Genomic DNA, 24,782 nt, shown 5'->3' on the forward strand with positions numbered 1-24,782 from the left:
GTCCAGTGTTCAGCAAGTGCAGGCCCACTTGGACAGCTGGGTCGGTGGGTGGCAGCCTGGCAATGTCGCTCTGACCCTGCTGTTGAGGGGGCCCGGCCGTGCTGCCCAAACCCCAGGCACCCAAGGGACCCAGCAACAGGCTTGAGGGTTTCCTCTCCCCCTTCTAGGGTGCAAAGTTTATTCTGTTCCCACCATAGTCGTTGCCCCAGATTGGAATGGAGAAGAGACAGCGTGTGCTTCAAAGGGAGGGGACAAAGGTCCCTGGCTAGGCCTCTCTGCAGGGAAGACGGAGGAAATTCCCCCGCATTCGAAGGAGGCCAAAGAGAGGCTCAGAGATCCGGCCCCAGCTGGGCTTATCTAGCCCTGGAATGGCAGTCCAGCCTCTGTCCCCTGGACCTAGCAGGGCCAGGCCGCCTGCCCAGATTCTGGGTGAGCCTGACGGGTGGATGAATAGAATGATTTCTGGCCATGGGCAAAACTCCTCCTACCTCTGGCCATCCTTGGTGGTGGGAGTCAAATCCTACTCCCTTCTTGTTCCTCCTGGGCTTCACCAGACCCAGCATCAAAGCCCTGCGGGTCTGCAGGACCCAGAGCAGCTCACTCACCATTTACCAGGATGTGGGTCTGGTGATCCTGGGTGCTGAGCGGGAGGTCCTTTGCTGAAGCTTCCCTGAAGGAGTGCACTGCAGGGAAGTGGTGCCTGCTTCCCCCACAAGGTCCCCAGGTCCCCGGGTCCCAGCACAGCTCCTGACACCAAGCACGCACTTCACACATACATTGTTTTTGTTGCTAGCAGGGCTCTGCTGAGGGTATGGGAGGCTTCCGTGCCTAGGGGCTCACCCTGCATCCTGAGGGTCTGAAAATGTGAGGGTGGATTTTTTCTGACCACTGCAGGGTTGTACTGAAAGATTTAGACGGTCCCATCTCCCTCTGTTGAGCCCCTCTGGCACACTGCCTTGAGCTCCAGCCCTGGGAACTAAGAACCGTGCGGCCAACCCCATTTCTCCCATGTCAGGAGGGGCAGAAACTCCCAGTGCACCCAGCATGCAGGCAGGTTCCAGGGCAGGAAGGTTGGGAAGACAGTACAAGCTCATTGGCCCTTTCCCAGTTCTTCCTGTGTGCCTCTATGATCCACCACTGCACCTAGGGGGCACCCACCCAGCACACCCTCCAGGGTGGGCCCAAAGACCAAAGTCGGCCCTGGCTCCTGGACGCCCTTGCCAGCATTGACGAGCCCAGAGCCTTCCTTTTGATGGAGAAGCCCCCGCTGGGCCCTGGCCCTCTTCTATAACCTGGGGCTTTGCTAGGGGTCTCTCAGTCCCATGCAAACCACAGTATTCCCAGGGGAACATCTGCAGACAATACCTAGTCAATGTTCTTGTTTGTCTGCTTTTGTTTTTTGTTTTTGCAGAGAATGAGGGAAAATTTTGGACCACTTTTGGCCTAATGGCTCATAGAAAGCTGGTAGTGGACATTGGAGAGACATACTCTGGTCTGTTGCAATCTCCTGAACCTTTTCCCCTTTGCCAGTTTCTGTCTGACCCAAAAGGTGGAGGAGAAAGGAGGTGGCGGTGACCTTGTAGAGGCAGGAAGGTGTACACATGCTCACCTGTGCGGGTGGATATTTATGCATTTGCATATATCTCTGTGCTCAGTATGTATCCGTGTGTGTCTCCCTCCATGTCAGAATTACAGAGCTCTCCACATGCAGCTGTATAAAGAGATTTATATTTCTTCCTAGAATGGTTGGGGCAGGGGTGTGGTCAACAGATGGTGAGCAGGTTACAGGTGTGTCTGGCTGAAAAAGGTACCTGACCCAGAGCATCCGGATTGGCTGTCGTGAGTCACAGCAGTGGGGCTCCGGGAGCAGAGCTCACTGGCTGTCGTGGAGTTGGGTTCATGCCCTGCCTTATCTTTGGAGCCTTCTGCAGCCCCAGGACGAAAATGTTCCCTGTGTGGGCAATGACGCCCGCAGGCTGCTGACTCCGGGTCAGTGGGAAAGGCCTTCTGGGTCGCTTTCCCAGCAGTGCGTGGGTTTGCCTTGCCCTCGCCACGTCCTGACACCTGGGCCCCGGGCGCCCATCGTGAGGGTGATTCAGGGGCCTGCTGGCTGGCTGACTGTAACCTGGCAAAGGTACAAAGGGGTGTCCTCGGTTCTGAACAACCAACCTGAACTGACTGGCAACATAAAAGTGTTTGTGGGTAAACATTCTAGAAACTAACTCTAGACTCTGGGAAAAGACTCCAGGGACATGGGAAGGGAAATGCGGCCATGGAAACTCGCAGTCCTCTAAGGGTCCGCAGAGGGGTCGTGGCCCGGCTTCCAGACCAAGGGATCGCTGTCCACAAGGGCCACGGGAAGTGTTCTGCCTCCCATCTCAGGTCGCAGGTGCACAGAGGGCTTTCACTTTCCTAGGCCCTTTGTGGGCGTGGCTTCACGCCCTTCCTGGGGGGCGGGGCCCAGATGGTTATCCCTACGTTTAAGGTGGACAAAGCCAGGTGCTGCCTGTGATACACACTGCCCAAGGGCACAAGGTGGAACCCAGAAGCCTGCAGGGGCGGCCACAGGGACTGTTGCCCCCACAGCACCAGACAAAGCTTTCTTGTGCCTGGCCACCTAATCAGCAGCAGCCCCTAGTCTGCTGTCAGTGTCCCAGGGCCGCTCAGCTTGGTGCTGGGAGGGGCTGGCACAACCACTCTGACTCAGGGCTGCCATTTCTGAGAAGCTCCAAGATTTCAAACAACAACCATGAGTGTCGCCATTGCTCCTCCCCTGTGTCTGCCCCCCTGAGCAGAACAGAATTTTTGCATCTGGGCAGCGGGGGGCAATTGGGTCAGGGAGCTGGGCAGGCCCCTCTGCAGCTCCCTGTGGGGCAGGCTGTCTGTGGGTACCCTTCACTCCTGGCTCCTGCCCGCCCAGGGTACCTGGGCAGAATGCCAGAGGGAATTTTCCACCTGCCTGGCTTTGTTGTCTGCTCTGTGCTCTGGGTCCTGGGACCAGGGACGCGGGCCCCCTCCGGCGGCTGGAGGGCTCCCGGGTTGCCTTGGGCTGCCTCACACAGGAATGACCAACTCTTGCCCTCCTCCGTGATGGCCAGCACGTCTCTTTTTCTCCTTCAAAGACTAGCAAAAGCTCAAGTCGGCACTGGATGGTGAAGCCCACCTGGGTGACCACAGAGCACCAGGCTAGAAGAGGCCCTGGCTCAGCCAGTTGAGCCCGTGCCTTGTACAGATGGGGATACTGAGGCACCAGAAGAGCAATGGACATCCCCAGGGTCACAGAAGGAGGCGGTGGCCAAGCCAGGACTGAAAGCCAAGTTCCCAGACTCGCAACCCGGGGTCCTTGCCCCGCCTTGCGGGTCCCCCCAGAGCTCTCCTCTCCCCTACGCTCGTCCCTCCATCCCAGGTTGCCTGTCTTCCAGCCCAAGCCCCCAGCACACACTCTCCCCTCCTGCTGGCGCAGGGCTGGTGGAGCCGGGCCTGCCCTCCACACCTCCGCCCCCACCTACAGGGGGCTTCCTCCCCCACCCGCTCAGGCTGAGCTATACCTGGGGGCCTTTGGGGCTAAGGGTGGCAAGGGTGGGGTCGTGCTGCTTTGGGAGAAGCCTGAGAATGACGAATGATGCCTGAAACCACCGATAACCAGGAGGCTGGGGAAGAGATTAGAGGCAGATAGCAGGAGGCTCAGCAGCTGGGCAGGGGAGGGGGAGCCCAGGACCTCCGGGAGGGGCAGAGCTGCGGGGCAAGTGGGTCAAGCCTCTGGGAGCTTTTTGCTTGCCCCTCAAATCACTCACCTTGCTGGGGAGCCCTAAGACCCCTGTCTGGGCCTTGGGCCCCCAGCAGGGACTGACCAGGTAGCCAGGTAGTGTCCCCGTGTCCTGAGGCCTTGCCTCACCCCCTCCCTCAGTGAGATGACCGAGTGCACCTGCTCCCAGGAGTAAACAGCGACTGGAAGGCCAGAGGCCGGGGCGGGGAGAGGCTGAAACTAGGTGCGAGCCAGGTGAGTCACGTTCTCACTCTGTGGCCACCAGGGATGAGAGGGGCAGTGGAGGGTGGGGAAAGACAGATCTGGGCCACAGCACAGGCCAGTCCAGGCTCCACACTCTCCGCTCCTCTGGGACCCCTGAAAGGGTCCTCAGAAATCTCTCCTCCAACCTCTTCATTTTATTGAGTTAGGAGTCTGTGCCCTTGAGATGGCCCAGAGAGGACAAGTGACTTGGCTAGAGATACACAGCATATTAGTGGTCCCAAGACTCCTGAGCACTGGGTTCAAATCCCAGAGCCAGGAGAAGTCCCAGCAGGCTTGCCCTACCCCAGGGTCAACCCCACCTCCAGCTTGGAAAGGGTTCTGAGAGAGAGATTGTAATTGTAATCACTGCTAAAGGTGCCCAGTGCTGCCCTGGGGGTGGGGGCCATGGGCCCCTTCACCTCCCTGACGTCAGTGAGTGTCACCAGTCCCCGGAAGCCCTGCCCAGTGGTGTGACATCACAGGGCTGTTCTGCTCTTCTGGGAAGAACGGTTCCACCCTGGGGAGAGGAGGGTGGAGGAATGCAGATTCGTCCACAGCAACGAGACCCAGCTCGGCCCACCCCTTGGGAGGTGGCCAGCCAGGGGCCTGTGACCCCAACTCCCACATCTCCCTGCTGCTCACCTCCACCTTCCCCGGAAACAGGGGTCCCTGGGGCTGCTCCCAAGGGTGACCAAGCCACTTACGAGTCAGGCAGGCCTTCCCTGACTATGTGTAGGTAGCACTGTGGTTAAGGAAGTGGAATTCAGAGAATTCGGAGTATCATTGGGTCATCCTAGCAAATCTCAGCTTGTTGCTTGTTACCTGAGACCTGGGCAGGTTTCTGACCTCTGCAGGCCTCATCTGTAACTTGGGGACCAGGACACCTACCTGGCAGGATTGTTGTGAAGATTAAACAGAATGACCTGTTTATACTTCCAGTACAAGGTCCGGCATATTGGCTCAATTTTTGGAAGACAAAAATGCTATAGAAGAGCTCTCTAACATCAATAATAATAAATAAACCAAAATACTAAGTCTCACATTTACATCACAGAAGAATTGTGTAGTCTTTGTCTTTAGTTTATTTAACAAACTTTTCTGAAAGTCAGCGAGGAAGTGCCCCCCTGCCCTACGTGGCTTTTGGAGGAGATGGGGATCTGAGCGCGGTGCCCTGAGGACAGCACCGAGAGGAGGGCAGAGATCAACGCCTCCTCTCCCCCCTGTGACTGCGTAGGCAGGTTTTCCTGAGAAGCACTGTGCTGTTCACACCGAAACTCTCCTTTACCAGCTTCTGCTCCTCCTTCAGGGCCCCTGAGGGGCTAACCCAGACCAACAGCTCTCTCGGGGAGGTGAGGGGCCCCCCATGCGCCCCAGCACCCTCTCCTCCCCCTTGCCTGCCGTTTACCACAGCTTCATCCAAGCTTTCCCCAAGCTCTTGCCACAAGTCATCATCCCCCCCGACTCTGAGCTTCCCTGGGCCGGAGGTCTCTTGCTGTCTTGAATTCCCAGCTGAGCTGAGAGTGAACTTCTGTGCCGTGAATGCTTGTGCTCTGTGGGTGACCCGCCCAGAGTCCTGTGCCTGTGAGAGGACCTGGCTGACGGTCTATGCTGCTGTCCCATCATATTATTAATAGCGTCCCCTTCACCTGTCAGCGTCTGGGTTTGAAGGATACATTTGATGACCACCCTAGGCCCAAGAACCCTGGTCAGGAAGCACTGTTTTGCCAACCGAAGACTGTGTTACTCTTTGGCCGCTTCCTTTGGTCACGCTTCGTTCAGCTTCCTGGATGTGCTACAGGGTGTTGGTGGACGGCTCTGTCCCAGCCTGGGCTGGGATTGTAAGGGGAATGGGCAGGGACTGGGCCACAAGGGAGAGTCCTGGTGGGGGTCAGAGGTCGCGGTACCTCCCACAAAGAAAGCTCCTCTCCTAGGACACTCAGCGGCCTCTGGGGCTTATTTAGTTAAGGAAGCCAAGAATAAAAGGCTTCAAAGGCAACAGAGATGATTTCAATAGGCCCAGAATATATGTAGAGAGAATATTACCATACAATTAAGCTCTTTGTGTTTCTAAATCACCATGAGTCCCAGTGGGAGGCCCAGCCTATCCCTGGGGAGTGAGCTCCCTACCCCAAAGCACTCAGGGGAAAGGTCACGGGAGCCCTGAAGACCCTCTTTCCAAACACATGCAAATATGAGCCCCCTCTCCCCCTGGGCTGGGCCACCTCTGGAGGGGCTGGAGGGGGTGGAGAGCTGCCTGTGTTTTTTTTGTGTTTCCTTTGTATTTCAGTGGGGAGGGAATGAGTAACCATGGCAACCAATCCATAAACAGAGACTCATCTAGTCTGGAAGAGACCTTGAGGAGGCATCTAGCCAGCACTTCATTCAGTGATTCTGCAAACATTTGTTAAGGCTCACAGGGTGCCAGGCACCGGACTAGGCCCTGGGGATACACAACCGGAGAAGCAGCTCCACCCTGTGGAAGCATTGCCTTCGGAGGCCGGGGCTGCCAGGCAAACTCCTGCTGGCAGTGACTGGCCGGGAGGCTGGGAAGGTGGGAAGAGGCCAGAGCCTCGCCAGAGCCCAAAGCGCCCAAACCCAGGTGTGGTGGGGGTGGGCGGTGTCAGAGCCTGGACCTCCCACCTCGGGCCTGAAGGAGGGGTAGAGTCCGCCAACAGGAGGAGAGCTGCTTGGGCACAGAGAGAAAGATGGAGACGCGGAAGAGCAGGGTATTTAAGAACTTTTAGCATTTTAGCATTTCTTACCAAGAAAAATTACCAAAATTTGGAAATCAGGCAAAAGATGACTGCATGGTCTTTCAAAACCATTCTAGAGCACTACCAAGCCAGTCTGAGATGACTGGGCACTCCAGGGAAGGTAGCTTTGTTTGACTTAAAATTTATTACTGAGGGCTTTGTAAAGTCAGATGTTAACTGCAGGAAATTGGTGTGTTACAGTAATTTGTATTTGGTAAAAAATATGTCAAAGGTTACAGTACTATTATCTTATAGGACATTAACCAGTGTTGTACCCAGCTTTGCGCCCTCGTTCCAGTATTCTTTCTTTGACCGACTCTATGGACTCTTGTACCCTCCGCTGAACCACTTTACACTTACTAAAGTAAATAAAGCTTTGGTGTATGTTTACTATTTACGTAGGAGATTCATATTTTTAACTGCCTGGAACTTATACTTTGGCAGTGCATAAAAAGTCATGGTGGGAAATAGAGATGAGAGCGTATGTTTAGCTTTATAATATACTATCCATGTTGTGGTACTTTCTTATAAACATACCTTTATCATGCAATCTAGTAATGCCATTCCTAGTATCTGCCCAAGAGAAATGAAAGTACATGTCCACACAACGGCTTGTATAGAAATGTTCATAGCAACATTATTCATACTAGCCAAAAGTTGGAATCAACCTGATTGACCACCAACAGCTGAATGGATAAACACATAATGGTACATCATGCGGTGGACCACCGTTCAGCAATCACAGGGAATAAACTACTGGGATATGAAGCATCGTGGGTAGATCTCAGCAACATGACTCTGGGTACATACAGCAGACATTAACCAGTACCGACTGCCTGATTCCGTTTATATTCCAGAAAACGCTAAACAATAGTGAGAGAAGGAAGACTGGTGGTTGCCTGGGGCTGGGGGACAAAGGCGGAGATGGACTGAGAAAGAGCCCCTGGAAATTTAGGGGGTGATGGGAAGGCTCTACCCTTGGTTAGGGTGGTGGGTGCGGGGTTGTATGCTGTGTCAAGACTCAACAAGAGGTACGCTGAAAATGAGTGTATTTTACTGTATGGAGCTGGTATCTTCAGTAAGCTGCTTCAGAAAAAAAAAGAAAGAAAGAAAAGGAGGGGAGAAGGGATGGGAAAGGTCCCTGGGCGCAGAGGTGGGAGGGTTGCTGAAGCAGGAAAAGGGGGTGTTTGCACCCGCTGAGAGGGCTGGGAAGGAGGTTGAGGAGATGCAGGCGGGTGGGATCTGCAGGCGGGAGGAATCTGCAGGCGGGAGCAGGCTTTGTTTGGGCAGTTCCCGGCTCTGCAGTTAGGATGGAAGGTGCTCTGCTTGGCATTCAATCCTTCCATCTCCTGCATGATGCAAATCACTGGGATGTTTCAGAAAGAACAGCAGTCAGCGTACTGATTCCTGATCCGGACTCGTCTTTACCGCATGCGGTTAACTCCCACAGGCTCCCCAGGGCTCCGGTTAATCATTTAGAAGTATGGATATATTAACGGACATATGAATTAATAGTAATCCCCTTCCCTGATTACTATCCCAGGGTTATTGTGAGGACAAAATCAGAAAGCACTTTCGTGCAAGGGCCGTGAAAGGGTACGGTGAGAGACTTCACACCGGCTCACCCGCGTTCTGTGGTGAACTCCTTGAAGACAGGACCTAATTATACTCCCGTGTTCCAAACTGTCGCTGGGGAAGTTCCCATCCCATAGATGAGGGGGTAACTTGCTGATGCTTGGAAGTCTTTAAAAGAAAGGGTTTAAACTTTGAGGGCTCTTTTTTTGTGGCATTTCCTGCTTCTCTGGACCACCTGGCTGCTGCTAATGATGGTATAGAGGAGGAAAAACCCTTCTCTACTCTTTGAAGTTCAGTGACTGGAATGCATGAACTAAATAACAAAAGATAGATTAACAGAAGGAGAGGCATACAAAATATTAACATTTATGTGATGTTAATATCTTAATTTTTATGTGCATGAAAGCCTTCGTGGAAAAGAAATGATGGTGTAAAGCAGTAGTTAAACTTGGGGGCTTACATATACCATGTTAACAAAGGGCAATGCATTGTGGGAAAGGGAAAAGAGACAGGAAAAAGGTTGGGGCTTCTAGCGGTCGTAAATTATGGGAAGGTAAATATATGGCAGAAACTAATGGCGAGGTATAGTTTATGCAGACTCATCTTGGCGCCCTGGCACCAGAAAGGGAGCACCTTCACAAGGGAAATGTATGCCTTGCTTGTAAGCAGATGGGAGAAAGGCAGGGTGCTTTTTTTTCAATTGCCTTAAGCTCGAAATAATCTTTATGCCAAAGTAGCATATTTTGGGGTGGCATACACTGAGCCCCTTTGATATCTAACATTTGTCAGGCATTTTCTATGTGCCAAGCTCTGTTTTAAATGCTTATCCATGCATCAACTTGTGGAATCCTCAAAAACTGTTTGTTGTAAGTACCATGATAATCATACCCATTTTATATACGCAATAACTAGGGAGCAGAGAGATTGTGAAATTGCACCCAATTCTACTATACACTGCTAATGAGCACAGCCCCAGTCCAAAGGTGGGCAGTCTAAGCGAGGGGCTTTCTCTCCTAGACTCTGGTCTGAATGCCAGCCATTCTCAGCTTGTTGTTTCAGGACCCGTTTGTGCTCATAAAATTATTGAAGATTCTAAAGATCTTCTGTACATGTGGGTTATATCTATTGCTATTTTTCAAATTAGAGAATAAAACTGAGGAAGTAAAAAGCATCTATTTAAAAAAATAGTTAACCATTATACATTAACATAATAACATTTTAATTGACAAGACATATTTTCCAAAACAAAATAGTGAGAGAAACAGCACTGCTCTATATTTCTCCCAAATCTTGTAAACATCTGGCTTAATAGAATACAGCTGGATTCTCCTATATGCTTCAGCATTAACTCTGTTCTGATACATTATTTTGGTTGAAGAATGAAACTCAACATTGCACAGACACGCAGCTGAAAGAGTGAGGGGTATTTTAATAGCTTTTTATATTATTGGGGCTATTCTTTGACACTACACCAATCTCAATGAGTTTCTTAGAGATTAGTTGCAATGTGGAATCTGAAACCTTATCAGTGAACTTCTTGTACTCTAACATTATATATCTATTGATCTATCTTTCATTCTGAAAAAATTGGGGGAGATGATGGATATGACTATGCTGTTAGCTTCATGGGTGTATGCAAACGTCAAAACTTACTAAGTTGTACAATTGAAATATGTACATTTTATTGTATGTTGATTATTATTCATAGTTGTTTAAAAAAAAATAAACAACCTTAAGAGCCAAATTGCTTTGACTTATTCAGAAAAGTAACATGGCATGAAGGAAAGTGACTGGTCTGGGTTTGTCTGGCTCTTCCTAGCTATGTGGGCTTGGGCCATTCACTCATTCATTTCACATACATTGAACGGCATCAGGCTCTACTAGGTGCTGACCTGAAGCAGTAAACAAGGCTCACAGGAGCTTCTGGTCTAGCTGGGGAGATGGGCAATAACACAACAGATGGGCACAGAGCTCTGAGGAATAGTGGGGAGGGACAGTTAATCCAGGGGGAGGTGATCAAGGAGTGCTTCCTGGAAGAGGTGCCATCTAACTTAAAACCTTTTTAGGCCTAAGGTAGGAGTTAATCAGGCAAAGACAGAGATGAGTTTTCCTGGCAGAGGGAATGTAACTGCAAAAACCCAGCGGTATGCAGACTGGTTCAGCAAACCCACAGTGGAGAGGAGATGGTAGTGTGGTGGGGGGAAGAGGACGCCAAGAGAGCCCTACAGTCAGCTTGTGAGGGGCCTTGTCTAGGCTTTATCTGAGGGCAGCTGGAGAGCCGCTGGATTTTAAGTAAAGAGTGTTGAGATCAGAGGTATTCATCAGAAAGATCACCCTGCCGCAGAATGGTGGATAAATCAGAAGGGGTCCAGGGAACAGAAGCAAGGCTTAAAACTGGAAAACCAGTTAGCAGGCTACAATAGAAGGCCAGGAAAGAGGCGCTGATGGTCTGCATCAAAGTGGTGCCCTGGGTATAGAAAGAGTTGGACAATGGGTAAGATGTTTGATTTTACCAATTAAAATTGGTTTTAATTACAAAAAGAATGCATCTTTTTTAAAACAGCAGTAAAGAAGCATTTTAAGTAAAGACTAAAAGCCAATTCCACTCCCACCATGGAGGAGAAAATCTAACAGACCAATATGGGCCGCTGTGGATCACAGCAGAGAGTCAGGGGCTGAGCCCACGGCTGTAGCCGGACCCTGTGCTCAGACGGCTTCTCCACTAGGACCGGGAAGCCTGATTTTGTGACGTGCTTTGGACGCTCAGCCTAGATTCTGAGTTTAGGACCCTCCCGCCCATTCTGGGAGCTAACTTTATTCCTTTAAAAAAAGAAAGCCCTCCTTTTGCTTAAAATAGAATTTGGAGGATTTGGAGGGAACAAAAGCAGAAAGTGGCAATAGCTAGAGGGACAAGGCAGAAATATCAAAGGACAGGAAGTTTCAAATTTATATATTAGAAAGAAAGACTAGAAGAAGCTGTCAGGGAAAGGGGAGGTCAAGGGATATTTGAATTTAAGTGGTGGGGTAGTTCTTAGTGACGATATGATACAGGATGTGGCCATGGAAACGGCCGGCTAGCATAGAGTGGAGGGGGAGGTCTATGGAGTCGAGGTCAAGGAACAAAAAGGGTTACCCGGATTGGATGGGGTTTCCTCTGTGGACTTTGGAATCACCCAGAATAACAGCGGGATGAGAAGAGAACCGAGTGCAGGTTCTCCCGCCTGCAGAGAGGGAGGTCAAGTGACCAGCAGGTGGTAGAGAAGAGGGACAAAGAAGAGAGAGAGGGCAAAGGTAGAGTGAAGGGCCTCCAGGGAACTTCTGGAAGGGACACTAGTGAGCACGGCCCCACCGCGCCCAGAGGGAGGGCACCGCGCCCAGAGGGAGGGCACCGCGCCTGCGGGTGCTGCTGGGAAGCGGGGTCCTCAGCAGAGCCAGGCTCCTGCTGAGGCCGCAAGTGCTGGGAATAGTTGAGCATATGGAGTGTTCATGGATCAAGACTTGTAGATGGCAACTGGAAAGGTCTAGAAGGGAGGGAAGCGGTGGAAGGCTTGGTCTGGAGGAAGGAAGCTCCGAACAAGGGAGTGAGTCCATGCCCACAGGGGCTGACATTTGTAGGCCTGACATTGTAGGCTGAATGACTAATGGGGATACCCAGGGCTCGGGGCTGTGTGGCTGTGGCCTCCCTCCCTGCTGGTGACAGTCTGCATAGAAAGCTGGCAGTGAGGATGGATCCTTCTCTGAGGTTGGGATCAGCTCCAGACAGGATAAAAGAATCCTAGACCAAGTGAAAAAGGTACTTAACCTCCCAGGGACTCAGTTTACTTGCTTGTAAAATGGGTGCAAGAATACCTAACTTGCTAGGTTTTTGCAAATTTGAGAAATAAAGTTAAAAGGAGGAATTTAACCAAGTGTCTGGCCCAAGGTACTTTTTAGTAAACAACAGCTGCTATTATTATTATTATTATTAAGTTACTTAGGGGAGGTAAGGCATGGAAGAGAGATGACATGGGGGTGAATTCCTAGGGCTTGACAACCTGGGAGCCCAGCCCATGTCTTCCTCTCCTCCCCTCCCTCCTCTTTCTCTTTCTCTCAATCTAGGGCATTGAAAAGTCACTCGTGACCAGACAGAAAGTCCTCTTCTGGGTGGATCACCCCTCACATCCCAGAGCCCAGGGCACCCCCAGGACCCTGCACTGTCCATGGCGCCTGTCAGTATCTGTGATCCAGTAACTCCCAGTCATCCCCACACACAAATCTCTCAGCCTTCAGCAAGGCAGAATCTTGGCCAGAGGACCACCCATGGGCAGCAGAGGAGGACACCAAGTTCCCAGCCAGCCATCGCCATGGTGCCACGCCGGAAGGCCCGGCCGCACGCAGGTGGGGAGCTGGCAGGAGAACAGTGTCTCTGGCACCTGCTGCTCTGCCTTCCCTCCTGTCTTCCCAGCACCTTCCCTCTACTGCCCCCGCCCCCGACACACCTCCGTCTGTGGCTACCTGGGGTCCCCATCCCACCTATGCCCATCCGGTTCTGAAAAGGGACAATGGATATAAAGGTGATTTTAAGCCCTTGGCATGGTATTAGTCGCACGCATGTGCACGCCCTTCCCCATCTCCCCGCCTCTCAGCCCGCCACTGCTCCTGCCCAGCCCCCTGGACTGAACGAACGTCTCCGTCTCCCTCACTTCTTTCCCTCTTCTCCCCAGGTCTGTTTCTGGCCTTCACCTCATTCTTTCAGCCAAGACAAGAGTGAACTGAGCGCCCTCTTGGCATCCCAGGAACAAGATCCCGGATGGCCCGGGAGGATGCTGCCAAGTGGCTCAGCAGAGGTGGCGGCTGAAGCCACAGAAACTTGACTCTGCACTCCCTCCCGTCTGTCTGGAAGTCACTGAAGCTCTCCACGCCTCGTTTCTTCTCCATGACTCTGTTTGTTGTAATGAATGTGGATTTCAGGTCATTGTAGGCACACCAGAAATAGAAGCCCATCTGGGGGTGGCTGATGTCCCCAGAGCTCATCTCCTCTCCTTCTGCCTTGTCTGTCCAGGAGTTCAGTCCGAGACCAAGAAGAGGCCACTCATTCAGTCCTGATGTCCCCAGCCTTGGCCTTGACCAGCTGCGCTCCGGGACCAGCCCCCTCCAGAAGCAGCGTCCGCCCCCAGGCATGCCCGCTGGCTTCCTCTCCCCAGGGCAGCACCCTGCCACAGCCGGCCTGAGCAGGGCCGGCCTGGGAACCCCTCCAGCCCCGTCAGGGCCTAGTGTCAGTTTCGGGCCTTTCTAGGGTAGGAGGAGGTTTGGGGTGGGGCTGCCAAAGTCAGCACAGCTCGTCTCCACGGGCAGGGGCTGGCTGGGCACCTGCAGGCCTGGCTCCCAGCCCACACGCCTGGGTCCTGGCCTCTCCTGGGGTCAGCGGAGCGTAAAGCTTCTCTGTCTCCGTCCTGCAGTCGGTCGTTGCTCCTCTGACCGCAGAGATGCCAGCTGCTCCCCAGATCCCAGACAAGCCCCTAGAGACTTTACCCTCTAAATTTACACCTGACATACAAACTACCTACCCCGCACAACTTCCAGTCTCGCTGACATGGCCTTACTCCCTTGGCATGACTCATTCTTCTGGTAATTCCTGGTTGTTCACCAAAGGAACTTCCCCAAAGACCCGTCAACTTCAATGGCTTGCTCCTTAAAATTCTCCAAATCCTTTGTGTCAAAAATGCTCGCCTTGCTGTTTAATCCTTACCCAGTTCTAGTCCAGGCCCCTCAACCCTTGAAAGGCTGTCTTACATCAAACTTCCGATTCTCAGCATGTCCAGACCCTGCCCCAAAGGCTGCCAACTTCTGCCAGGACCCTTCTCCCCCGCCAAGCTCAACAGTAAACCCAGCTGAGTGTTATGGGTAGGTGGTGCTGGTTATGTTTGGGGAGGGAGCCTTCAACACTTCCTATCTCTCCCCAAAAGGAGTCAGTCTGGTCTCTGAGGGTACAGCCCCAATAAGATCCCTAACCTGGCCCACAGCCCCCCTGAATCGTGTCCCCATAATCCCTCAGGGCCAAGGCCAGCTCCCTGCTGGGAGGCCAGTGCAGGGTCAGCACCCAGCTAGGTCTCATCACATGCAGACAGAAGGGATGGTAGTGAGGGAAGAGGGCAGATTCCACTAACCAACGAGGGAGAGGCACACCTGGAGCTGAGCAGAAGCCCCACCATCCGGGCTTCTCTCCTTCGCACTGTGAGTTGAGCAAAGCTCTTACCTCTCCAACAGCCTGATTTGTTTTGCAAATCTAAAGGTATTTTACACCCAGGCCCCAGGGAAGCGGTGACAGCAGGTGGGGATGGGCGAGAGGCAGCTCCGAACTGGACAGACGGTGCTGCATTCAGTTACTACCTTGCCCCCAACACCCCCTTCTTCATTCCTGCTTCCAACCATTCCCCAAGTCCTAGCCCCAGGTTCTCTGCACCCCAAGTCCCTCACTCTGTACCCTGATACCTGTCTGCTCGGGTGTGAGAACCTGGCAATGAGGAGCTCGCCCTTCCCCCAAACGGGGGACAGCTGAATACCCCAAAGCCAGCCCTCACAGGGCTGATGGCATGCATTTTGAGCCTGAGGCTGGAACATTTCAGAAGGGAGTGCCCTCACCACCAGGGCCTAGGCATGCCGTCCCAGTGGGTGGCGGGCATCACTGATGCCCTTTGCCCATCAGGGGCAGCTCGGTGGGAGCCTGCAGGCGCCTCGCCCAGCACTGCCCGCCCCACCCACCCCCCAGGGCCGCCCTCCCTCTCCCCCAGTGGCTCCTGGGGCTCGGGTCCCAGGGCTGTACAAAGAGTTCTTTGTCTGGGCTGGAAACAATTGTTCTCCCCTTTATGGAAACATGGGCTGTGCCTCATAATCAAGCTTTCAGAGGCTGGGTCAAAGGGCACTACAGCGCAGGGTGCTGGGGATTATGGAGCTGTCCTCCGAACGGCCCACAGCCTGTCATCAGCCCCTAATCCTTACCTGTCCCGGGCCCCTGAGAACACCCTTTCTCCCCTGGGCTGGGCCTGGGTGCACCTAGGAGCCCAAGGGAGCGGCCAGAGACCAACAAGGGCAGAGACCCACCCTGTCCTTGTTGGTCTCTCCCCCTCTTCGCACCCAGGGCTCAGTTTACAGCCCTGCCAGCGCGGCATTGGGTGTGAACGTGCAGAGAGGCACTAGCGGGCGAGAAAGGGTGGGGCCTGGCCTGGCGCAGGGCCACCCCCGTCTCCTGGAGCCTCTTACACCACAGGGGCCTCTTCTCCATTTGCTGTGGCCCTGGGTGAGTCTCTGCCCAGAGACACCTGACCCAGGCCCCCATCCTGCTAACAGTGTGCAGCCCTCTGCATGTCACCACCTCCGAACCCTCACCTCCTGCCAGTTCCCATGTCTCCCCTTCACCCTGTGGCCCTCCCGCCTTCTGCCGAGTCTCCCATGTGGGAAGAGCTGGGGGCTGGCCTCCAGGGGCCTTCCCTTCCCATCACCCCATGTGTCCAGGGCCAGAGGCTGAGGACACACAGCTTCCAGACCACAGATTCCTCTCCCCTCACAAAAGAACCCCACATGCCTTTTTTTTAAGAACCCAAGAGAAACAACTCCTGGGCCACATGGAGATTAAAACCAGTCCCACCCTCAAGGTTGGAGCCTCCCTGAGCAAGTGTTACAGTCAGAGCACAATAAAATCACATTATCAGAACTGGAAGACACCTTAGGGACAAATCTAGGGACTGGTGATTTCACATCTAACCACATGCAAAATTTGGGGCACCTATTTATTATTCTAGGGGCACCATAGGTATTGTTGGTATTTCAAAATAATGTAAGAATTGTTGATTTAGCCCAGTACACATCATTTTATAGATGGGGAAACTGAGGCTCAGAGAAGGGAAATCACTCAGCAAGTTCAGTGGCACAACTGAAACATGAAGTTTAGGTCTCCTGACTCCCAGGTCACTGGCTATGGATCCCTGCTCTTCCCTGCCTGGCTTGTGTCTCTGCCAGCAGCCACCCTTGGAGTTTAGGCCTTTTGCAAGGTCAAGGTTAATTCAAATGTCTGGGAGACCCAGTCCCTCCCCTTAGGAAGTTTCTAACCCAGCAGAGATGGAATAAGTAACAGCTGACAAACGGGGATATGAATAAATACATGGGTCAGTGCAATGCACGATGACGTCAGAACATACTCACTACAGCACTCATGAAAACTGGTACCTGGAAGAAGGCAGGCCTGCGGGGGCCCTGGTGTTTTCCTCCGGCCGGCAGGCTGCAGGCAGGAGCCCAACCCCTCCCCGCCTGACTGGTCATGCATTCTGGGCCAGCTGAGGTCCACGAGGAACCACATGCTGGCAAGGACAGCAGTCCAGCCAGCCTGCTAGCAGACCACCTGTGGGCTGAGCACCAGACTCAGTCCAGGCTCTGCAGAGAGAGGAGGGAGGCAGGGGTCCCCGTTCTATTTCCTGCATAGCAGCCAGATGGTTCAAACCCTCTGGTGGGGCCTCGTCTTAGGCAAAGCCAAAACCCCACCAGGCACTCCCAGATCTGCCAGACTGCGGACCTCGCGCCCCCACTGTCTCCCTGCCCCCTGCTGTTGCTGCAGCTTGGGCCCCATGCTGCTGCTCGGTTCCTCCAGGCGGCCTCACACTCCAGCCTCCGGCCCCCACAAGTTGCTCTCTGCCCAGAAGTCACTTTCCCAAGATGGTGTCACGGCTCATGTCCTTAGATCTCTGCTCAAACTCTCCCTAGCCAGGCGACCTTCTGTGCTAAGTCCACACAGAAGCCCGCCTTCACCCCACGGCTTTGCCTGGGTCCTTTCCCCTGCTTTATTTTTCTCCAGGGAGCATATCAGCACATGACGTAATTATTTGTTTACTGATCCTTAATTATATTCTGTGGTCAGCTTCCCCAGGTAGACTGTTGGTCCCGTGAAGACGGGATTTTGTCTGTTTGGTTCAGTTCTCTGCTTTATCTCCGGTACCCAAAGTAGCTCTCAGCGGGAGAGTAAAAAATATTTTAATGACTGTTGTTGAAAAATAGAGGAAAAGGAGTGCAAGGTGGATCATGTGGCCTGTATTTCCACATGGAAAATGGGAGAGGATGAACCTGGGTCTCTAAGATTCTTTGGGTGTCCAGGGCTCAGGCAGGCCGTGTGGGAGGCCTCAGTGAGCCTGAGGTGTTTGCCCCGAAGCTTGGGAGCGCAGGGGCGGATGCACAGGGCGAGGCAGGGTGTGGACAGGGGGCCAGCCAAGGGTGGTGGTAAGGACCTACCCAGGGCACTGTGCATTCCCCCAGAATGAGCACAGGGCCTGGGTGCGGGCAGGAGACTCTTCAGTTCAGAGCAACACCCCCACTTACTATGAAGCCAAAGTCCTAAGAGTTTTCTGGGTTTTTCCTTTCCGCTTAGTCCCCACATCTGATCAGCTCTCAAAGCCCCGATTCTTGCCGGCACTCCGGCCATAAAGGAATCTTTATGAGCCCTGACGTTTGTTGAGCACTTACTACAGGCTTGTTTACCCTGTCAGCCCAGCCGCCCATCTGTTATCATCCCTCGGCCCTTCTCTCCAGGGGCCCTTCACTGCTTAAGGCCCTTCCAGCGGCATCTGAGTCTCAGGCTAAATGTCACCGCCCTGTCCAGCACCCTTTTGGGCCACGCCCGGTCACCCAGAAGGCATCCTGTCCTAATCCCCCACGGAGAGCGCGGCGCCCCCAGCTGGCTTTTCAGCTCCACATCGGACTCCCCCATTAGAACATGAGCCCCACACAGGCACCCCCAGAGCAGCACCCGAGCACAGAGGCGCTTGATAAAGACAGGCTGAATGACGCCCCACTTTATAACCGAAAACAAAAGCTCAGAGAGGAGTGACTCACCCAGGGTCTAGCAGACAGCTTGGCAGCTGAGCTGGGATTCATCCTTGCAGGCTTGTGCTTCCCGCGAACGGCCTGTTTCTCCCATCCTGTCTCCACACAGCAGCTAAAGGGAAATTTTCAAAATGTAAATAAGATTTCTTCCGATTCAACTTCCAACTGCACATGTAATCGTCTCCAAACTTCTTATCTAGGCTTTCCAGCCGCCGTCACTGAGCCTCTGCCCGCATCATTCTCTCCCACTCTCACCCGCCCCCGGGCTTGTTTGCCCCCCCGAGACCACCCTCTGTCTTGGAGCCTTTGCCCGCACTCTCTCCAGACAGGCTTTCCTTGGGCCCCTTTTCATCGTCCGGCTCTCCTTAGACAGGCCATCCTGGCCGCTCTGTCCAAGGCCACGCAGTCCCCTCCCGTGGTTTCCCTCTACCGCATCCTCCCTTCATTTCCTCTGTTGTGCTCACTGCAGTGACGGGCTTAGTTTGTCCCGGACCACCCAGAGCCTAAGTCCTAAAAGCACAGACCGTGCCTGGTTGCTTCTCTACTATATCTCCGGTGCCCAGAACTGTGCCTGGCACAAAATGGGCTCTCATGAAATCTTTGTTAAAAGAACAAATGCACAAGTGAATGCATTTGGGAAGAAGGCCCACGTGCAGCCAAGAAATTTGCTTGGAAAGAGCCGTCTGTAGGACAAGAGCAGAGGCCTACAGGCCTGGCAGAGAGGGTCAGGATTGCTGCACGGACTGCCAGCTAGGAGACCTGTGACTCTGAGGCTGTGTGCTGTGCTGGGGAACCTGACTTGGGGGCCATGGAAGCTAGCTCAGGCAGACAGGCAAGACTGGTGAGCTGGACCCAGTGCATCTCACTGTTCTTATCGACTTTCTCTGAAGCGGTTATCTCTCTGGACTTCAAACAGCTGCCTCTTATCTTCAGCCCTGCCCAGGCAGTTATCAGGTTCTAGAATAACAGCTTTCCAGGCTGCTAGGAGCCCAGCGCCAGGTCTCCAGGCTGGCATGGGGAAGGCCACAGTGTGTCTGCCTTCCCTTCACTTGCCACAGCCCTACATTCCCAGTGCCCCCAGGGCCTGGCATCACAGTCTGGGGAGAGACAGGGGACAGGCTCCATCTCCATGAAGCCACCTCCGGTAGGGTCAAGGCCAAAAAAATTAGCCAGGGGCCAGCTGGTCTCAATCACCTGTTAAGGAACTGGTATTGGGCCCCTCTTAAAATCTGAGCCATGGGTTGAAGTCCTACATACCCCAAAACATGCCCTGGGTGCCAGGCTTCCTGTGAGAACATCTCAGTCTGCAACACCATTTGGCAGGAAGAGGGATCTGCCAGGGCCTCTTGGTCCACCCTGCCCTGAGAGATCACCTGCCCAGAACTAGTCGCCTTCAGGACTCCAAGGCCAGAGAGTGAGGGGCAGGCTGGGTCACCGAGGTACGGACCAGGCCCTTGCCATCTGCCACCTCACCATCCCCAGCAGAACACTACATCCCTGTGGGGCTCCAACAAAGTCCAGGAGGCCAAGGCTGACATCTGCCTCACCTCATCTCACAGCAGGTGGTGCCGTGGCCCAGGCCCCACTGAGATAGGACAGCCAGAGCCCTGACTGTCTCTGCACCTTGGGGCAGGAGAGGGGGCACGGGTTACGTGCCCTGAGGGTCTCATGTCAACAGCCTTCCACAGCTCCTCATCCACTACCTGTAGGAACGTGTGTAAGCTGGGGGCATGTGAAGCTCCCCGAGGCCCCTGTAAAAGTTGGCTAGACCCCTCACTTCCTTGCATCATCACACCTTGATGCAGAGGGGACGCCAGCAAGGAGAAAACCACAGACAGAAGCAGAATTAGGAGCACCTTGTCAGCACCTGTCGGGGGCAGTTGGTCAGTAAATCAAGGCCAGTACTGGAACAGAGACAGGGAAAGGAGCAAGGCTCAAGACGGGAGGGGAGGGCGAGGCAGGGGGTGGAAAGCACCAGGCGCAGGTGTGGAAGACGCTCTCCAGCAGCAGGGAGTAGAGAGGACTCTCGGGGAGGGACACTGAGAGGTGAGAGGTCAAAAGTGCCGAAGGAGAGAAATGGACACCTGCAGAGAGTCCCCAAATGCTCGTGGGTTTTCTCAATATAAAGTACCGAAAGCCAAAATCCTTGCGTATGGAGGGTTCTCAAAAGTTTTTAAAGTGCTTCTGAAAAAACGGTCCTCATAAACCAAAAGGCTGGGTAAGCCTCAGCTATAGGGTGAAGGACAAACTCCTTACCCATCCGCACAGCCTCCTGTGATGTGGCCCCACCTAGGCTGCAAGCCTGTCTCCCTGGCCTCATGCCCGCTCCCTCCCCCAGGGCCTGTGCACCACGTTCAGGCTCCCCTCTGTCTAGGGTGCCCCCACACCCACCTCGGGTCTGGTTCAGCAGCTGGCACAGCACCTGCCTCACTGCAAGCTCTCTATCAAAATGTGCGTGTTTCACACACAGCAGAGGGGATCCCACCCCTCGCCCGCACTGTCCGGAGTTCCTGCCTCTAGGAAGGCCCTCGGGCTGTCCTGAAATGACCTGTTCACGGCAAGCCTGGGGGCTGCAACTGGGCTTTTCACTTTTGGGGTCCTTGCTGCCTGGCCCATCGTAAGAACTCAGCAAGCACTTGTGGAATGAGGGGGTGACACTGCTCTGAGCCCCTCCTTTCAATCTTTGAGCCCTAGTACACCTATGTGCTCTTCACACGCACTCCCCCCACCCATCATGGTTAATCCAGGTCCACATCCTGGCTGCACCACTTAGTGATGACCTGGGGCACCCCTTCAGCCTGTTTCCACTCAGAAAAATGAGAACAAGAGTAGCACCTCCCACCAGGGCAATGGGAGGACACAGGGCAAACATCAAATCCACTGTCGCTCTCTTTTTCTGGCCTCACCCACAGCGATCGTGCTCCTAGATTCCTAAAGCCTGTCATTTGGTTCCTGTTAGGAAGATAAGATGCCCGAGGTGTGCCAAACAACAAGAAGACCCGAATTGAAGATAACATTTTTTTTTTAAATTTATAAAGCCAGGGATAAGAAAGGCAAGAGAGAAAGAAGGCTGGAGGGACCGCAAGCCTGCCTGGGAGCGCCTGTGCGCTGGCGAGGCAGGGCCAACCGTCAAGCGCCCGCAGCCAGGTTCTGGGCGCTGGTCCAGCGGGTCCAGCCGGGCCGCCTCCACCCCCGTCCCTACCGGCTCCCCCTGGGGCTCCCCCTGCAAAGCTGCTGTGCTTCTGAGGCCATTGTAGGGACAGCGGCCTTTGGAGGTGGGGAGAACTGTCATCAGGAACTCAGACCCACCTCCAAGCAAATGACCACCCTCCCAGGTCACTCGGTGTTTGTGAATTGGGACAGCAAGACCTAGTTCATGGAATTTCAGTGAACAAATGAGATAATGTGAAGGTGGCCATATAGTTTATTATCCAAACTGGGATACATCTTAGAGTGAAAGGAGGCTACTGTTAACAAATACCGGGAACAACAGGCATGACCCAGGCCCCCAGGGGGTGAGGTCACCCTAGGGTCCCAGACAAGCACGTGGCCATCGGTCCTTCCTCCATGTGGTGGAAGTCTTAGAGCTTTCTCTCTTTTGACCCCCACTATAGACAGGTTTACTCTTTACAGGTGAATATCCACCAGTTTATGGTGAGTAAATTAAGGCACAGAGCATCCGAGTAACATGTCTGAGTCACCACGTGGTAACAATGGACTGAGAAGGCGAACCTTTGTCTATGCGCCTGTGACACCACCATCCTGGCCTTGGGGAGAGCTTTCACCCTTCCTTCCTTTCAAGCCCTCCCACACTCACTCCCAAGGTCCAGGGCACCTCTGCCCTGGGGCCTTTCTCCCTTCTCCTGGAAGACATTGCAGGGCTTTCTCACTGCGCCCTGTCCTCCTGCCTGAGCCCATTAGCTGGGTGGTCCTATCCACTCATGCCCTGGGATGGTTCCCACCCTGGTTTCTCAGCCCAGGCTTCTCTGCTGAGCATCAAAACAGCAAATTAAGGGGTCCCTGGGCATCTCTGGTGTCCCTTGTCTTCAACCAAAGCACACCAGCAGGGGCCAAGGTGACCTTTCATGGGGCCCAGGGTACCATACCAGGGAAGCTCATCTAGACCAGAGGCGTGGATGAACTGCGGTGTCCCAACTCTGGTCCCCCCAGCAGAGCTCCTCATGGCCACCGGCTGCTATGAAGTAGAGGCTGTTTAGGGACGTTCCTCCGTCAGCATGTCAGGGGTGAGCCCCCCAGAGGTGGGCAGGGAGTGGGGGTCTGGCATGCCAGATGCTTCCCCTGGAGGGGAGGAAGCAGGGCCGTGCAGAGGGAGGGGCTGAACTGCAGGGTGCTCTGGGGCAGGTGCCGCCTCTCAGGATTCCCCATAGGGCCCAGGTGGCCAGGCCTCACACGCACACCATTTACCAGGTGTGGGTGCTCAGGTTGACCCCACGAGGTGGGGGAGTTAGCCCTCTGCAGCCGAGGCAGCCCTGAAGTGGCTCACAGCTGGAGGCTGTTTGGCGACCGCCCTCCGAGGGACACAGCCTGCTCCTTCTCCTCTGCCTGCAGGGGTTCACCTCTCCTTGTCTCTCTGGGCAGAACAGGATCCCCCAGGGGCCTCGTGGACCATCCTCCTGGCGGGAAGCTCAGGGAAGGTGAACGGAGGTTCCATCCTGCTTGACACATAACCATTCTAAACCACCCCCTACTCCAGCCACTACCACTGCTGGCCTCAAAGGCTTACCTGGCAGAGTGGCCGTGCATGTGCAGCCGGGGGTGGGCGTTACCTGTCTATAGTCCTGCTTGCCCCTCAACACTGCATCCTTTGGTCTCAGGAAGGGGCGTGTCCTCAGGCCTTCCCATGAACACACACACCTGGTGGGCCCTGGTAGTGCACAGCACATCCACTTCAGCATGCCCCTTCCCTGCACCTTCTAGTCCTTTCCTGCACTATCTGCACACTAATTCAGATACTGCAACTTCAGTCATTGTGGACAATCCCCTTTTCCATGCTTCTAAAAGCCATCGTTGTAGCAAGCTCATACGGGCTCCTGCGGTCCTTGCCTGGGTACTAAGTCCAAACCTTAGGAGACCTCAGAAAGTCAATACATGCTTCCTATGCAATGTTATGTTCCAGCCTCTTAACCCAGCATCTCCAGAATCTAGTTTCAAGCAGACTCCGCTGCCCCTGCAGATGTTTGCTGACTAGCTTTGCAGCTCATCTGGAACGGAGTCCCTTTCCTCTGTCATCAGGCCCAGCACTTCCCCAGCTGGGTGATATTAAGACTTAAAGACAACCAGTGATTTGACCCCATACTGTATTTGTCTTTCTCTGTCTCACTTACTTCACTCTAAGTCTTATTTCACTGTAAGTGGGTTATGTTTGGCCCTTAAATCTTTAAGTCTAGTGACCAGAATGTGGTGGGGGCCCCTGATGGGGTACATGTGGTCTTGTTAGGGAAAGACTTCTCACTGCCTTCGGGTGTGGTGGGAAGGATGGTGCTAGCTCTTAATAAGGAGGGGTGGGCCACGTCTGCAGGTTCAGAAGAATCTTTGAGGACCTTCCCCCAGATGTCTCCATCCCATGTGCCAGAATCCCAGATTTTTCTAACTAGGGCTCTGACTTTGGTAAAACAAACCTGTCTTGGTTGAATATTTAACTGGCTTTGAAAGCCAGAGGTTCTGACCATTGACTCCTCGGCCTGGTCTGCAGCTCCCCGAGCCTCCCCACCGCCCACTTGTTCGTGTACAATCAAAGAAGCCCTCTGCCTTCCACACCTGACTTTCAGCTGCCTGTTACTCCTGCAGCGGTTCCTTATTTTTCTCTACAGCGTCAGTGGTTCCATTACAGCCTTTTCAATAACTTCCTTATGGACACCATTCCCCCAACGCCTCTGAGACTCCTGGTCCGTCCCAGCCTCTAGTGCCTTCCTGCCCGGACACACCGTTTTCCCATTTACCACCAGGGAAAGTTTCTTAAATTGAAGTGTAGTTGACATGTGATATTATATTGGTTTCAGGTACTCAACATAGTGATTCAACATTTATATGCGTTACAAAATGCTCACCAGTGTAGTTACCACCTGTCACTATACAAAGATATTTCAATATTATTAACTAAATTCCCTCTGCTGTACTTTTCATCCCCACGGCTTATTTATTTTATAACTGGATGTTTGTACCTCTTGATCCCCTTTGCCTGTTTTGCCCGCTCCCCTCCACGCTCCCCATGGAACCCACCACTTTGTTCTCTGTATTTATGAGTCTGTCTGGGTGTTTTGTTTGTTAATTTGTTTTGTGTTTTAGATTCCTCACACAAGTGAGATCATCTGGTATTTGTCTTTCTCTGACTAACTTGTTTCACTTAACATGTCTTGCCAGTGGGTTTCAGCCCCGGGCAAGCTCACTATGGATTCAATGGGATCAAAGAAATGACAGTAGAACGTTCTTGGGGTGAAAACATTATATCCAACTATATTTCCACGGTGGCAGGTCAATCACTAAAATCCCACTCACTGAGAGCAAGTCTGCGTGCAGCAAGCCAGTCTCTGCCTCTGGGCCTCTCTGCCCCCTGTAGCCATCTCGGTCTCTGTCCTCAG

The 24,782-nt window shown here is 53.5% G+C and overlaps 1 long non-coding RNA gene across 1 annotated transcript; it reads right to left on the reverse strand.

Annotated features, from left to right (window-relative positions):
• Positions 1-7,212: 7,212 nt before the first annotated feature.
• On the reverse strand, positions 7,213-19,007 carry LOC118971855 (uncharacterized). The gene is made up of 3 exons (XR_005060565.2): positions 18,193-19,007; positions 8,388-8,505; positions 7,213-8,128 (listed from the first exon to the last, which is right to left on the reverse strand). It is a non-coding gene; the product is annotated as an uncharacterized lncRNA (long non-coding RNA).
• Between the last annotated feature and the right edge of the window lie 5,775 nt (positions 19,008-24,782).

Source organism: Manis javanica, chromosome 11 (assembly GCF_040802235.1).
Source record: "Manis javanica isolate MJ-LG chromosome 11, MJ_LKY, whole genome shotgun sequence".
Taxonomy (NCBI): Eukaryota; Metazoa; Chordata; class Mammalia; order Pholidota; family Manidae; genus Manis; species Manis javanica.